The following is a 13,017-nucleotide window of genomic DNA, read 5'->3' as shown; positions in this document are numbered from 1 at the left end:
CCCCACACAGTGGCCACCGCCGCAGCCACCTCTCTGCTACTGCCTACTTTTTGTCCTAGCTGCTGGTTCTTCCTCCCTACTCCCATTCTCCTCCCGCCCTGCTCCTCGCGATCCCTCCTCTTTCTCCTCCTGGTCCCTCCTCCTCCCGCCCTGCCTCCCCGCGCCCCCGCCCGCGCGAGCTCGACGTTTGGGCAGCCCCCGGCGCGGCGCGGCAGCAGCAGCCTCCGCCCCCGGTACGGTGTGCGCGCCGGCGGCCAGGGCTGCTAGAGTCCCGAGCGAGTCCCAAGCGAGCTTCGGCAGCCGCCGCACTCCCGGACCGGACGACAGGCCACCTCTGCCTTCGCCTGAGTCCCCGCCTCGCCGCTGCCGCCACTACCGCTGGGCGGCCAGGAGCCGCAAGCACCACGCACGGCCGCCTGAGTCCGTCCGGGATTAATTGGGGAGACCAGGAACAAGCGCCTCGGAGACAGCAATGCGACCCTCCAGGTTGGCCGGTGCCACGCTCCTGGCGCTGCTGGCTACGCACTTCCAGGCAAGTTGGACGCTGGAGGAAAAGAAAGGTAAGGGCGTGTTCGGCCGGCATCTCACGCCAGCACCCGCGACGCGCTTCTGACCCCGCGCAGCCCGCCTACCCCGCGCAGCCGGCGCACCGGCTCTGGGTCCCGCGGCTCCTGCCCCTCCTTTCCTGTTTCCTTGAGGATCAGCTGCGCTTCTGGCAGGGACCGTGGGAGGAACTGGACGTTTCGTTTCTGTGCTGGGCGAGTCTGCGGGCGGCCCGAGCAGGGGAAGCGCACCGTGCAGGGCAGCGGGGCTGCGGTCCCGGAGTGGGAAGCACCGCCGGGATCTCAGGAGCCCCCAGCGCGGACGCAACTTTCTTTCCTTACTCCTCTGATCTCCTGCCCCGGGTGGGCGGCTGGAGGCGGATACGAAAGCGGAAACTTGGTGCGGGGTCGGGGCCGGGCAGCTCTGGTGCCAGTGGCTGCCGGCTGGCGTTCCGGCACGTGCGCCGAGGGGCGCGGCCGGGCCGGGGGACGCTCACCGGGAAGCCCAAGCGGCTGGAGCGGCCAGCGCGTCCCACCCGGTGAGACCGCAGGGCTGGAGAAAGTTGAGGAAGGACCCGCGGGAAACCATCCTACCCTTTCGACTTCTTGGGACAGGCGGTTTCTCGAACGGACACACTCACTCTCCCCTTCACCCACGTCAAACCCTGAAGTCCTCTCGCAGGACTCGGCCCGCCAGCTTGGGTCCGGACTCTGCTCGCAGCTCTCTGCAAGCTCTTGTCTCGGGTGTGGAGCTGCAGCCTTGACCTCGGAGGCCCGGAGAACTCGTCTCTGTCACTACCTACCTGTGGCGACGGGGGGCGGGGGCTAGTTTCCTCATTTGTAAAAAGGGGGCTTGGGTCGGAGCCACTCTTTGGGCGCGGACCCCCACCGCTCGCCCTGGGTGCCATCCTCCTGCCGGACAAGGTGCGCCCTGGAACTAGGGCTCCCTGCCAGCCCGGAGCTCCCTCCTGAGCACCGGCGCCGCCTCGCCCCGTGGCGACTCGTTAGGTGGCCAACTCCCGGGGACTCCCAAGGTCTGTCCTCCACCTGGACAGCTGTTCTGCTTTTTTTCTCACGACTTTGCGGTGGAGCTGGAGCGAGTGATTGCGCTGGCAGCTACCGGACAGCTGGGTCCTTGTGACAAACCGCATAGAGACTGACCCTTCTCCCCGGCCGGGATCCCTCGGTTTTTCAAAGTAGGGCTCCCAGCAAACTCCCCCTCAGAACCCGAGATTTTTCCCTTTCGGGTGTTTCTTTTTGCTTTTTGAAACATCTGATATTGGTCCGACCAAAATAGTGAATTTAATTAAGAAAAAAAAAAAGGATTGATGTCTGTGGTCCTGTGTGCCAAATGTCCAGACTAACATGAGCGAGTCTGGCTTCGTGACTACCGACCATAAACCCACTTGACACGAGAAACATGCCTCAGAAGTTTAATTGCACAATTTCAAACTCGAGAAGCCTATGTTTGAAGAGTCAGGTCCGTACTTGCTGTTGATGTCATTGGCATAGGGAGTTGGGGTTTGGTGGTGAGTGATTAGTTGGGGAAGGGTTAAGGCAAAGAGCAGTGCTTCCCAAACTTCGCTGCACATTAGAATTACCTAAAAACAAAACAAAAACAAAAATGATGCCTGGCTCCCACCCCCAGGCATTCTGAGTTAATTGGTCTGGGATGAGACGTGGGCATCTGGATTTTTAACACAATCCTCAAGTGATTCTGTTGGGAATCCACGTTTAGGCACCACTGGCATAGAGGAAAAGATCGGTAAAGTCTCCGGAAAGATTACCTGCCAGTATAAAGAGCTCTTTTGGAACACCTGGAGTTTTCACAGTCTTGCAAAATATAGGAGAGAGGGGATGATTTCAATAACATTGGATTATTTTTTTTCCGATGAGGATGCCAGTGGAAAGCTTTTTCCTCATGTACCTGAGGGTGAAGCCCTTCCTCTCTTCCCTACCTGTGTTACACAGGAGGCTGGGATCCTGTCCCCCTCAGTCAGCAGACTGTAGACTCCTCCTAGCAGGCAATATCTTCGTCTATTCTACTGCAAACCCCTAGCCTCTTAGAGTGTCTTCAACACATCACTTTTTTCACTCCAGAAATGCTCACAGCCTTTGATGTTACTGCTTTGAACACTACTGTTAGTGCCTGGAGATTTGTTCTGAGAAAAACATAAATACACTTTAATTGGCTTGTTTGTCCAAATTCGCTTCAAACAGAATGTTCATGGATAAAATTGTGAGAGTAGGCAAACAAATGTCATTCTGTTAAAGTAACATAAAAAGACTAAATTTTAAGGGGCCAGTTATTAAAATGAGATATCTTTCTATAAAAATTGTTAAAGGCCCATATAAATCAAATACACTCAATTTTATTAAAAATATACTCGTTTTAGTGAGGGTTTTTGTTTCTAAGATGATATCTTCAGCACTTATAGCTAAGTACTATCAGACACTGTTTTAAGTGCTTTTTTAATCCTCGTATCAAGCATGTAAGTTGGATACTCTATATATGGGTAAACAGAAGACACAGAAAGTAAAGTGACTCCCACAGCTAGTTGGGAGGCAGAACTAGGATTCGAACTCAGGCTTTCTGGCTCCTGAGCCCTCCCTCAACCACCAAACTCCACTGCCTTATGTGAGCTCTGGTTTAGGAGAGTTAGGTCAGGTGTGTGAACGTCTGTCGTCAGATGCTGGAAGGAGGAGAAGGAACAGGGAACAGGCTCATTAAGATGGGTCCCTTGTCTGAAACTTGAAACAAGCGTCTTCTTGTTCAGTGGTCCAGACTCCTGCTCACAGTTATTCAGTAGTCACTCTGGCCGCCCTTTATGGAGGCAGCTCAGTCACCAAATTAAACAATGAACATGGAGATTGCTGGAGGGTTGTTTAGTAAGCCCTTTGCTCTTGCGAAATGGAGAGGTAAAGGTGGTGCTCTAAAAGAGATCCAAGGTGGTACTCCTGGGATGCAGTAATTCTCAACCAAGGGAGCTTTGTAGAAATAAGCCTGGTCTGGCCCCACCTCTAAAGACATTCTGGGCCCGGCCCTGGGGGCTGTATTAAAGAGAAACAAACAAAACCAGGGATTTTGGATTGTACTCAAAGTGAAGAACCAGCACACCTTTCTCTAAGCAGATCAGATATAAGCAAGCCCAGCCTGGGCCTGGAAGGCAGGAGGCTTGTCTTCTCATTCCATCTCTCAGTGACGGTGGACAAGTCACTTCACAGCTCCAGGCTTCTGAGTCCTCATTTCTGAATCCATAAGGGGAGAAGAAAGAAGGGGAATAGTAGTCTTAATGATTTCTACTATTGCTTCTGGAAGTGTGATTCTTTAGACCACTAATTGTTAGTCAAAGAGCCCTGGTGGCCCACTGGTTAAGCGCTGGGCTGCTAACCAAAAGGTGGGCAGTTTGAAACCACGAGCAGCTCTGCGGGAGAAAAGACCTGGCAATCTGCTCCCGTGAAGATTTCAGCCTAGAAAACCGTATAGGGGGGTTCTACTCTGTTATATGGGGTCACTATGAGTCAGAATTGACCCAATGGCACCCAGCAGCAAGAAGTATTATTCAGTTGGGTTTCAAATCTGAAAAGGAGACCCTCATTCCTGTGTCTGTCTCTCTGTCTGTTCATACCAGTATAGCACAGAGCAGCATAGTAACTGGCTGATGGCTCCAGTAGGCTTTTGACTCATTTCTGGCTTCATCTATTTAGTTTCATAATTCATAATTTTTCAAAAATTTATTCTGAAGTTTGAAGGCACAGATTGCCAAAATCCTCTGTACTGGGTAATGAGCCGTCCACGTGACAGGACTAACGTGTTTTGAAGTGTTTTCAAAGCTAGTATCAGTGCAGATGAAGGATTCAGTCCACCCTGTTTAAAAAGCAAATACTCTGCTTTTTCTTTGATCTAAGCTCCAGGACCAGCAACTAGCCTGAAACTTTTTTTAACAGAAGTGCCCAACTAACTCTTTACTTAAAGGCAGTGGAGGATTTTTAAGGGAAAGTAGCGCTAGGCTGGTGCCTCAGGCCCTGAAACAGAGATAGGATCAGAGTGTTGAGGACATTCAGCCTTTTGAAGGACTCACCTAGGAAATAATTTGGCCCCTGCAAAAGATTTGGCTACTGCCGTGTGATTTGCTGCAAAAGTTATGTGTGTGTGTGTTTTAATTTTGATTTACTAAGAACAGTTACTTTAGTAATTAAATACGGTGGACTAAAACATACCAATGATCATGAAGATGGCTCAGGACTGGGCCACATGTGTCTCTGCTGTACATAAGGTCACCGTGATTTGGAGCTAACTCAAGGGCAGCTAACAGCAACAAAAAGTACAGTTGAACCATTGACATGTAAGAATAGAGTGAAAACCTTAGCTTATACTGGTAGACCATTCTCAATTTACATCAGAGTTTATGCCCATACCTTCTCTTTCATTTTCTCCAAAAAGATTGTCTTTTCTAAGTAAGTCTCAGCAGTTGGCTCTTTGGACGACATCTCAAGATTATCTGCCATCCAGCCAATGGGCACATGCCGGTTTGTTTGAATTCGGGCAAGGATCTGGGCTTTGAGACTATGTCAGATAACCGGTTTGACTGAAGTTTTCACTTTTTCAGAGTTGTTAGATTAGGCAAAGCTTCCTACCTACACATTTAGATAGACACACTCAATTCAGTTGGTTAGAAAGCTCTCTGAGCCCCCCGGGGCCCTGGTGATGCAGTGGTTAAGTGTTTGGATGCTAACCAAAAGGTGGGCAGTTCAAATCCACCAGCCGTACCTTGGAAACCCTATGGGGTAGTTCTGCTCTGTCCCACAGGTCCCTCTGAGTCGGAATCCACCTGACGGCGGTGGGTTTGGTTGTTTTTTTTTTTTTTTCCTGAGTCAGCTGGGAGCAGGAGGGGTTGTTGCTGCCAGTGAGTAGTGGGGGCGTGTTTACTAAGCCCAGTTAGAAGCTAAATGCTGTATTTTGCATTTTAATCTTTGAAGACACTAAAGAACTCTACCAAATGCCTGGTCTTGTTGACTAAGCATCTGTGAATTGCATATGCTTAGGATAAATTTTACTCCTACCAAATTTCAGCAGCTTGCTTCAGAAAGTAGAGTGTGAGAGGATAGAATTTCCCTCTGTGCTCCAGTTATAACCCATTCTGGTGGGTTCTTAGGGAAAGACCCAGAGTCCATGTGCTTTTTCTGAACATACCTGGAACTTCTCATTAACAAGAGCCTAGAATTGCTAGTTTAGAATCAGTTTAGGGAACTGATCATTCAGATGAGAATGCCTTGTACAATTGCACTCACCACCACCCCCCACCAAGAAACCAGCATCCCTTTCCTCTTCATGTGAATCTGATTTAATGTGAATAATGAAATAAGGTAATGATTGTTGTTTGTCCTTCAGCTATAAGGACAGGTATTGGTGCCTATTACAATTTAGGTGTTTATTTGCATTTTTTTCTTTATGTTCAAACCACGGCCAGAGATTTGCTCTATTCCATCCATATTTTGTGATGCAGGGATGAATCAGACTTAATACATGGTAGTCAATTAGGGAAAGAGAGATCTAGAGATAGTAAGTGTGAAAAAGCGCCTCTGCATCTACACGGGAGAAAGGACGTCTTTGGAGATTAGCCTTTGCTGTTAGTTCTGCCTGGCGAAGGGGCCAGGTCTAGCCCCAAAAGGAAGGAATTACTCATATGAGACTTCAGAGAGCTATAATTATTTCCCCAGAGAATAGGATGTGAAGGGCATTACATAAGCTCCAGGATGATCAAAGTGGGAAGAGCCAGTGGTAAGTCAGTGTGAGGGAAGAAGTTGGAGGCTCAGGAGTAAGGGTGAATGAAGAGGCTGCAGTCCATAGACACCTTTGTTGTCCCCACCATGGCTTTGGATTCTATCTTGTGTGAAATGCAGAGTCACTGCAGCATTTTAAGTGAGGAAGTACCTTGATGTGTTTGGCATTTTAGAAAGATGACTCTAACAGCAATGTGGGGACTGGATTGTAGGGGACACTAGTGGAAATAGCGAGGTTAGTGACTCTTGCAGGCAAGAGATGATGAAGCAGGAGCAGTGAGGATGCAGAACAAGCGACTCAGGGCTGAGGTGGAGGTAGGATTGCTTGATGATTTTACGGAAGGAGTATACAAAATAGAGAATCCAGGATGGCACGCAGACTTCAGACTTGGAAGCCTGGATAGATACTGAAGCCAGGTACAGAGACTAGGAATAGTTCAGGAGAAGCCGATTCAGTTGGGGGGAAGGAAGAGAAAGGAATCAGGTATGAATTCAGCTTTTAGATGTATTGAATTTGAAATGCTCAAGTGGAGAAGTCCAGGAGGCAGTAGATTATACAAGTCTGGAGTCCAAGAGAGTAATATGGCCTCGAATTGTCACTTTCCTAGATATTGCAATTGGAGGTATTATCTCTGGCCAGAGAACAGCCCCTGGCCCCGTTCGCAGCCTCCTGTTTCTGCCAGTTCTGTGCTCACTATCACCATCAATATTGAGCTGTGCTGGGGTTTTGGATTACCACCTTCTTTCTGGGCTGGAAAAAATACTGATATATAAGTATGCTGGAAAGAAATCATAACGTTTGTATATTGCTGCAAATCTGCAAAGGAGATTCCCCTGTTTCTTCATTAAGACAGCAGCAGATTGCTCGATTTTATACATTAGCCACAGGCTCAAAAAGACTATGAGAGATTTTTGTTTTGTTTTGTGTTGGTTTTGTCTTTGTTTTCGTTTTTAAAGCAGTGGCTTTTACACCTTGGCTGTACCTGAGAATCACCTGAGGAGCTTTGGAAAGACAGGATGCCTGGCCACACCCCAGACCGGGGGAATCAGAAATTCTGGGGTATGAAGCCCAGGCGTACATAGTTTTTAAGCTCCCTGCGTGAGTCTGCTGAGTGAATTAAGTGTTGTATGTGGTTTGTGACAGAGAAGAAATGTTCTCACATCCCCATTTCATAATCGTTTCATGAGATTCTTCAAGGTGCAGCACCAGTTTTATATTTCATTAGTAAATCAGTTCCAAGGTTGTATATTTTTCTCCTGAATTGATCCATTAGAAGTTACTACAGTGGGTCTCAAAGTGTGGGTGCAGCAGCAGCACCTGGGAACTTGACAGAAATGTATATCCCTGGTGTCCACTCCACTGATAACCAACAGCTATCAAGTCGAGTCTGACTCGTGGCGACCTCACGTATGTCAGGATAGAACTGTGCTCCGTAGGGTTTTCAATGTCTGATTTTTTTCTTTTGAGAGTAGATTGCCAGTTCTTTGTTCTGAGGCAACTCTGGGTGGACTTCAACCTCTAACCTTTTGGTTAGCAGCCCAGCACATTAACTCTTTGCACCATCCAGGGACTCCAGTTAACCTGCTGAATTAGGCACTCCAGGGATGGAGCCCACAATCTGTGAATAATAAGCCTTCCAGGAGATTCTGATGCACCAAAGTTTAGAACCCCTGATAAACTACATGCAGATCTCCTGCTGGGTTCTGGTTGTACAAGTGGAACAAGATAATTGCTTATCCTCAAAGGACTTGCATTTTGGAAGGGTTGAGGAGGGAGGACATACCAGAACAACTCACTGTAATGCAATGTTTTGCAGTGGATATGGTTTGCCTTTTCAGTGGAAGCCTGGAATGGGGGCAGATTAATTCTGCCCCTGCGATGGGGGCAGCTCCTCAAAAACAGAACCTTCGGCTGGGCATTGAATTCCTTTCCCAGCAAAGGGAAAAGAATGAGAAAATACTTGTTCCGATGACTGCATTTCTAGTCATTTCTATACACATGACTGTCTTATCATAGCAGATGCTAAAGTTGTAGAATTTTCTCTGTGACCAGGAGGAAACTCACAAGGTCAAAAGTCAAGTGCCTGAGAGGTGACATAGTTTACATTTTAAAATAAAAATGTACATTGTTTTTCTTTTTTTTTTATAATTTGTTTTATTTGTTGTTGTTGTTGAGAATATACACAGCAGAACATACACCAGTTCAACAGTCTCTACATGTACAATTCAGTGACATTGATTACGTTGTTCGTGTTGTATAACCGTTCAGTGTGCGTTGTTTTTAGTACCATTCAGATGTGAAGAATTGAATTAGAGTTTGGATAGCATTTGGATTAGAGTTGATAGCTTTAACATTCTACATGATTTGTCCCTAAAATGGATATCAAATAGGCAAAATGACTATTTCACATCCTTTTTTAAACTCCTGCCACTGAAAGCAAAGAAGCGAAGCAAAAAGTCTGCAAAATTCTGATCCCAGTAAGTACTTGTTCAATCATATCGAACTCAGAAAAGTCTCTCAAGTTGAATGAGCCAGTACCACTTGTGAATTAGAGAAGACAGCTGCTTCCTGATTTGCTGTTGATAATGCACGTATTTACCTGTTCATTTGCAGAGATCATCTGGAAACAGGTTGATTCTTGACAAATAAAGGACAAAATATAGCCATCGGTGATACCCTGTGCCCTTATACCTCTTTGCAAAAGAGAATCACTGTTCACTTTGCTGTTGTTGTCTTAAGAGCATTTATAAGAGATTTTATTTTAAAAGCAGAAATGTGACACCTGATCATCTTACTGCTGTTGACATGCAAAGCTGCATACTGGTAGGATGATGTCACACTTGCTTTAGCAATTGTATTTCCTTATGTATGATATCATTATGACCATCTGCTAAAGTCCTTTTTTTTTTAACTCTAGATTTGAAGAAAATCAGAGCGTTGCACATAGTCTCTTTGATATGTATGACAAATTGACATTTGTGTGTGAAAAAGTGTTCACGTTTAAGTTTCTTTGCCCATACTCAAATCCTTCACTATTTTAGTGTTTGAAATAAAACCCCACTATTTATTAAATTCCTGCAAGACAGGCAAGTGTGACCTGAGAATTTTTGATTATTGTAAAGAGGATTTCAGAAAGATTTTTTTAATGTCTTGTTTATTTAACAGCAAACATTGAATACCTGAAAGCTGTTGGGAGAGTCTCTGTGTGTTTATACAATTTTTTCTAGTTCATTCTCTTAGACCATAAGCCATTGTGAATGGTTAAAATTTAGACATGAGTATTTTAAGTCTATTCTAGTACTTTCAATATCTAGTGACAACAGTTTTTTTTTTTTTTTTTTACTAAAGTACATTTTAATATAATACTAGAAAGTTAAACAATTAGCATCTCTTGTAGGAGAAACTCCAGTTTCATCCACTTTTGATTAAGTACTGATGAATGACAAAAAAATAAAGGGTGGTCATTGAAGAATTATTGGACCAACTATTTTTAGTGTATTGATTTTTAATAGGCTTTTAAGTATGATGCACTTCAGAATTTTTTCTTGGCTTTGATTTGCTGCAAAATTAATAGAGAATCAGAAACTTTATTCTTATAGTTACTTTTTGAATTATTTATCTTTGCTACCATTTCCTGACACTTTAATAGACATATGCATGGAACATATTTATGAGTGAGAATAACTTATTGCCTTAATTTTTCTTTCTCCCTTTTTTTTGAAAACCATTTTGAATTAGCCTTCATAGAGAAAGAAAAATTTAGAAATGAAAAACTTTGACAAATGACTGCAAAAATATACTATACAATTTTTAGAGGTTAAAAAATGTCAGACATTCAGTGTTATGATTATTTTCAATATAAATGTTATATTTAAATACTTAATATGAGTATGCATATACACATAAAGCAGTGTTGATAGAGGAATTTTTCGTTGTACATGACTTAATGTATTTTTTCTATGCTCTGTTGTTAGTTATAATAGGAAGAAAAAACAGGTTAGAATCTACCCTCCTAGTTTCAACTTCCATAAAATATCTGAACTAGATAATTCTAAGGCTTCTTCCAGCTGAAAATACGTATGAAATTAAAAGCAAATCTAAATGCATGCACGATATGTGTTTAAGCATGTCAGTAGTAAGTATGCTGCCCCTATAATTTAGATGCTAAGACACTGACGTCATAATAATACTTTACATTTGTACAGCACTTTACAGTTTACACAATGCCGTAACGTCGTCAAGTCTTGTAACAACCCCTATGAGATCAGGATAATTACCCACATTTGAAGGTGAGGGACCCAGGCTCAGAGAGATTTTGTGATTTGCCCATGGTCACTGGGTTAGTCTAAATTTAGGAACTGGATTTTTCCTGCTATGTCAACACAGTCTCTCTACACCAGCATCAAATGTTTCCAAGAACTCTCCATGTCTCTTCCTTTAAGACTTCATTGGTTCTAGCTATTGATCCCTTCTATCACTTTTAATCCTGTTTGTGAGTCAAAAGACTAATGTACAACATTCCTTAAAACTTCTGTTTCACTTCTATGCTTACTTTCACTTTTATGCTTACTGCCCTCTGTATATTCTCCATTTTTCTTCCTTTCCCGCTTTTCCTCTTCTTACGAAGTATTTTTTTTAATTGTGGTAAATATATAGGTAACAAAACATTTGCCACTTCAGTACTCGTCACACAAAGGTTCAGTGACATTAAATATGTTTATCGTGTTGTTCAGCTGTCACCATTAACCATTCCCAGATTTTTCGATCACCCTTTATTTTTTTTAAGAGTTAAGCCTTTTGTGTATGTATCATAACTGCCCATTTCATAGGATACAGGGCAATGAAATTGTGAGCCTTGAAAACATTTACTTTAGAAAGTTGAAGTATGATTTTTTTTTAAAGTTGTATCATAAGCTTCTGTAAACTTTCCACACCTATAAATGCTTGGAGAAAAAGATGAGAGGAGAAAGCAGCTCGATTTAGCAGCTTGGTCAGCTAGCAATGCCTATGGCAAAATGCAGTAATTCACTTACAGAGATCTGTAAAGAGTCATTTCTGTGATTTAAAAGAAAGCATGCCCTTAAATTCATTAGGGTGTATAAACAGCTATTACTGCAAGAGACCAGCTTAACTAATAGTGTGGCACACCAGGATTGCTCGTTTTATATATCATACCTTTTATAAGAAGCCATTCTAGCTGGGCTTATACCTGATAGCATTGACATTTTTTTCCTCTGAATTGTATTTATTTTGTTGTTGTTGTTGGGAATATACACAGCAAAACATACATTAATTCAACAGTTTCTACATGTACAGTTTAGTGACATTGATTACATTCTTTGAGTCGTGCAACCATTCTCTTCCTCTTTTTTGCGTTGTTTTTCCCTCATTAACATAAACTCACTGCCCCCTAAGGTTCCTATCTAACCTTTCTAGTTGCTGTTGTCAGTTTGATCCTGTATATATAGTTCTGAAAAGAGCACAATGCTCAAGGCAGATTTTTTTTTTTTTTTTATACTGGTTAAGCTAAACTGTTGTTTGATTTTAAGATGACTTCAGGGGATATTTTTGGTTTAAGATTTAAAGATTATCTCAGGGCAGTAGTTTCAGAGGTTCATCCACCCTCCATGGCTTCAGAAAATATAGAGTCCATGAGAATTTGAAATTCTGTTCTGCATTTTCCTTCTTTTGACCAGGATTTTTCTATGGAATCTTTGATCAAAATGTTCGGTAAATGTTAGCTAGGCACCATCCAGTTCTCTGGTCTCATGGCAAAGGAAGCAGTTATTCATGGAGGCAATTAGCCACACATTCCATAAACATCAGAATGCCTCACTTGAGGGAGATTTATTGGTTGAATGAATAGAATGTGGAATATACAGTGAGTAGATCTCTGATTGTTATATACATATATACACACACATATATATAAACATTGCTTCTCAAGTCGATTCTGATTCATGGTGTTCCTATGTGTTACAGAGTAGAACTGAGCTCCATAGGGTTTTCTTGGATATAATCTTTACAGAAGCAGATCACCAGTTCTTTCTTCTGTGGTGTTACTAGGTGGGTTCAAACCACCAACCTTTCTATTAGTAGTCAAGTGCAAACCATTTGGGCCACCAGGGACTCGATTGTTACATACTTTTCCCAAAAAAAATTTCAAAATATAGTGTTCATTTTCATCTACTAGGAAGGAAAGCTCTCTTTTGTTATCATTTATTCCTAACATGGTGAAAACTTTCCAGTATTCCTTCATATCCAGATAAAAGCATATTTACCTTCTCTAAATTATATAGTGAAATAGGAAAAAATCTCCTGTGTAAGCTGAGTAGTTGGCTTTCAGTTGCTCCCTGTGTACTGCAGGTTTTTTTAATACTGGTAAGAGAACACAGATTTTTAGAACCTGAGATGACACAACTCTTGTTGAATAAGTTGTTCAAACAGAACAAGGGGATACTGCATGGTTTAAAATCAGGAAAGGTGTGTGTCAGGGTTGTATCCTTTTACCATACTTTTTCAGTGTACAAGCTGAGTAAATAATCTGAGAAGCTGGACTATATGAAGAACACTGCATCAGGATTGGAGGAAAACTCGTTAACAACCTGTGATATGCAGATGACACAACCTTGCTTGCTGAAAGTGAAGAGGACTTGAAGCACTTACTGATGAAGATCAAAGACTACAGCC

At 43.3% G+C, this 13,017-nt stretch overlaps 1 protein-coding gene across 1 annotated transcript in view; it reads left to right on the top strand.

Moving 5' to 3' along the window:
• Positions 1–477: 477 nt before the first annotated feature.
• EGFR (epidermal growth factor receptor) overlaps positions 478–13,017 on the top strand; it is a 215,176-nt gene continuing 202,636 nt past the window's right edge. The window contains exon 1 of the mRNA XM_004383965.3: positions 478–560. The gene's annotated coding sequence lies outside the window, so the exon portion shown is untranslated. The remainder of the gene's footprint in view (positions 561–13,017) is intronic.

This window comes from Trichechus manatus, unplaced genomic scaffold, assembly GCF_000243295.1.
Source record: "Trichechus manatus latirostris isolate Lorelei unplaced genomic scaffold, TriManLat1.0 scaffold00114, whole genome shotgun sequence".
Classification (NCBI taxonomy): Eukaryota; Metazoa; Chordata; class Mammalia; order Sirenia; family Trichechidae; genus Trichechus; species Trichechus manatus.
The sequence above is the reverse complement of the archived record's forward strand: the minus strand, read 5'-3'. Positions and strand labels throughout refer to the sequence as shown.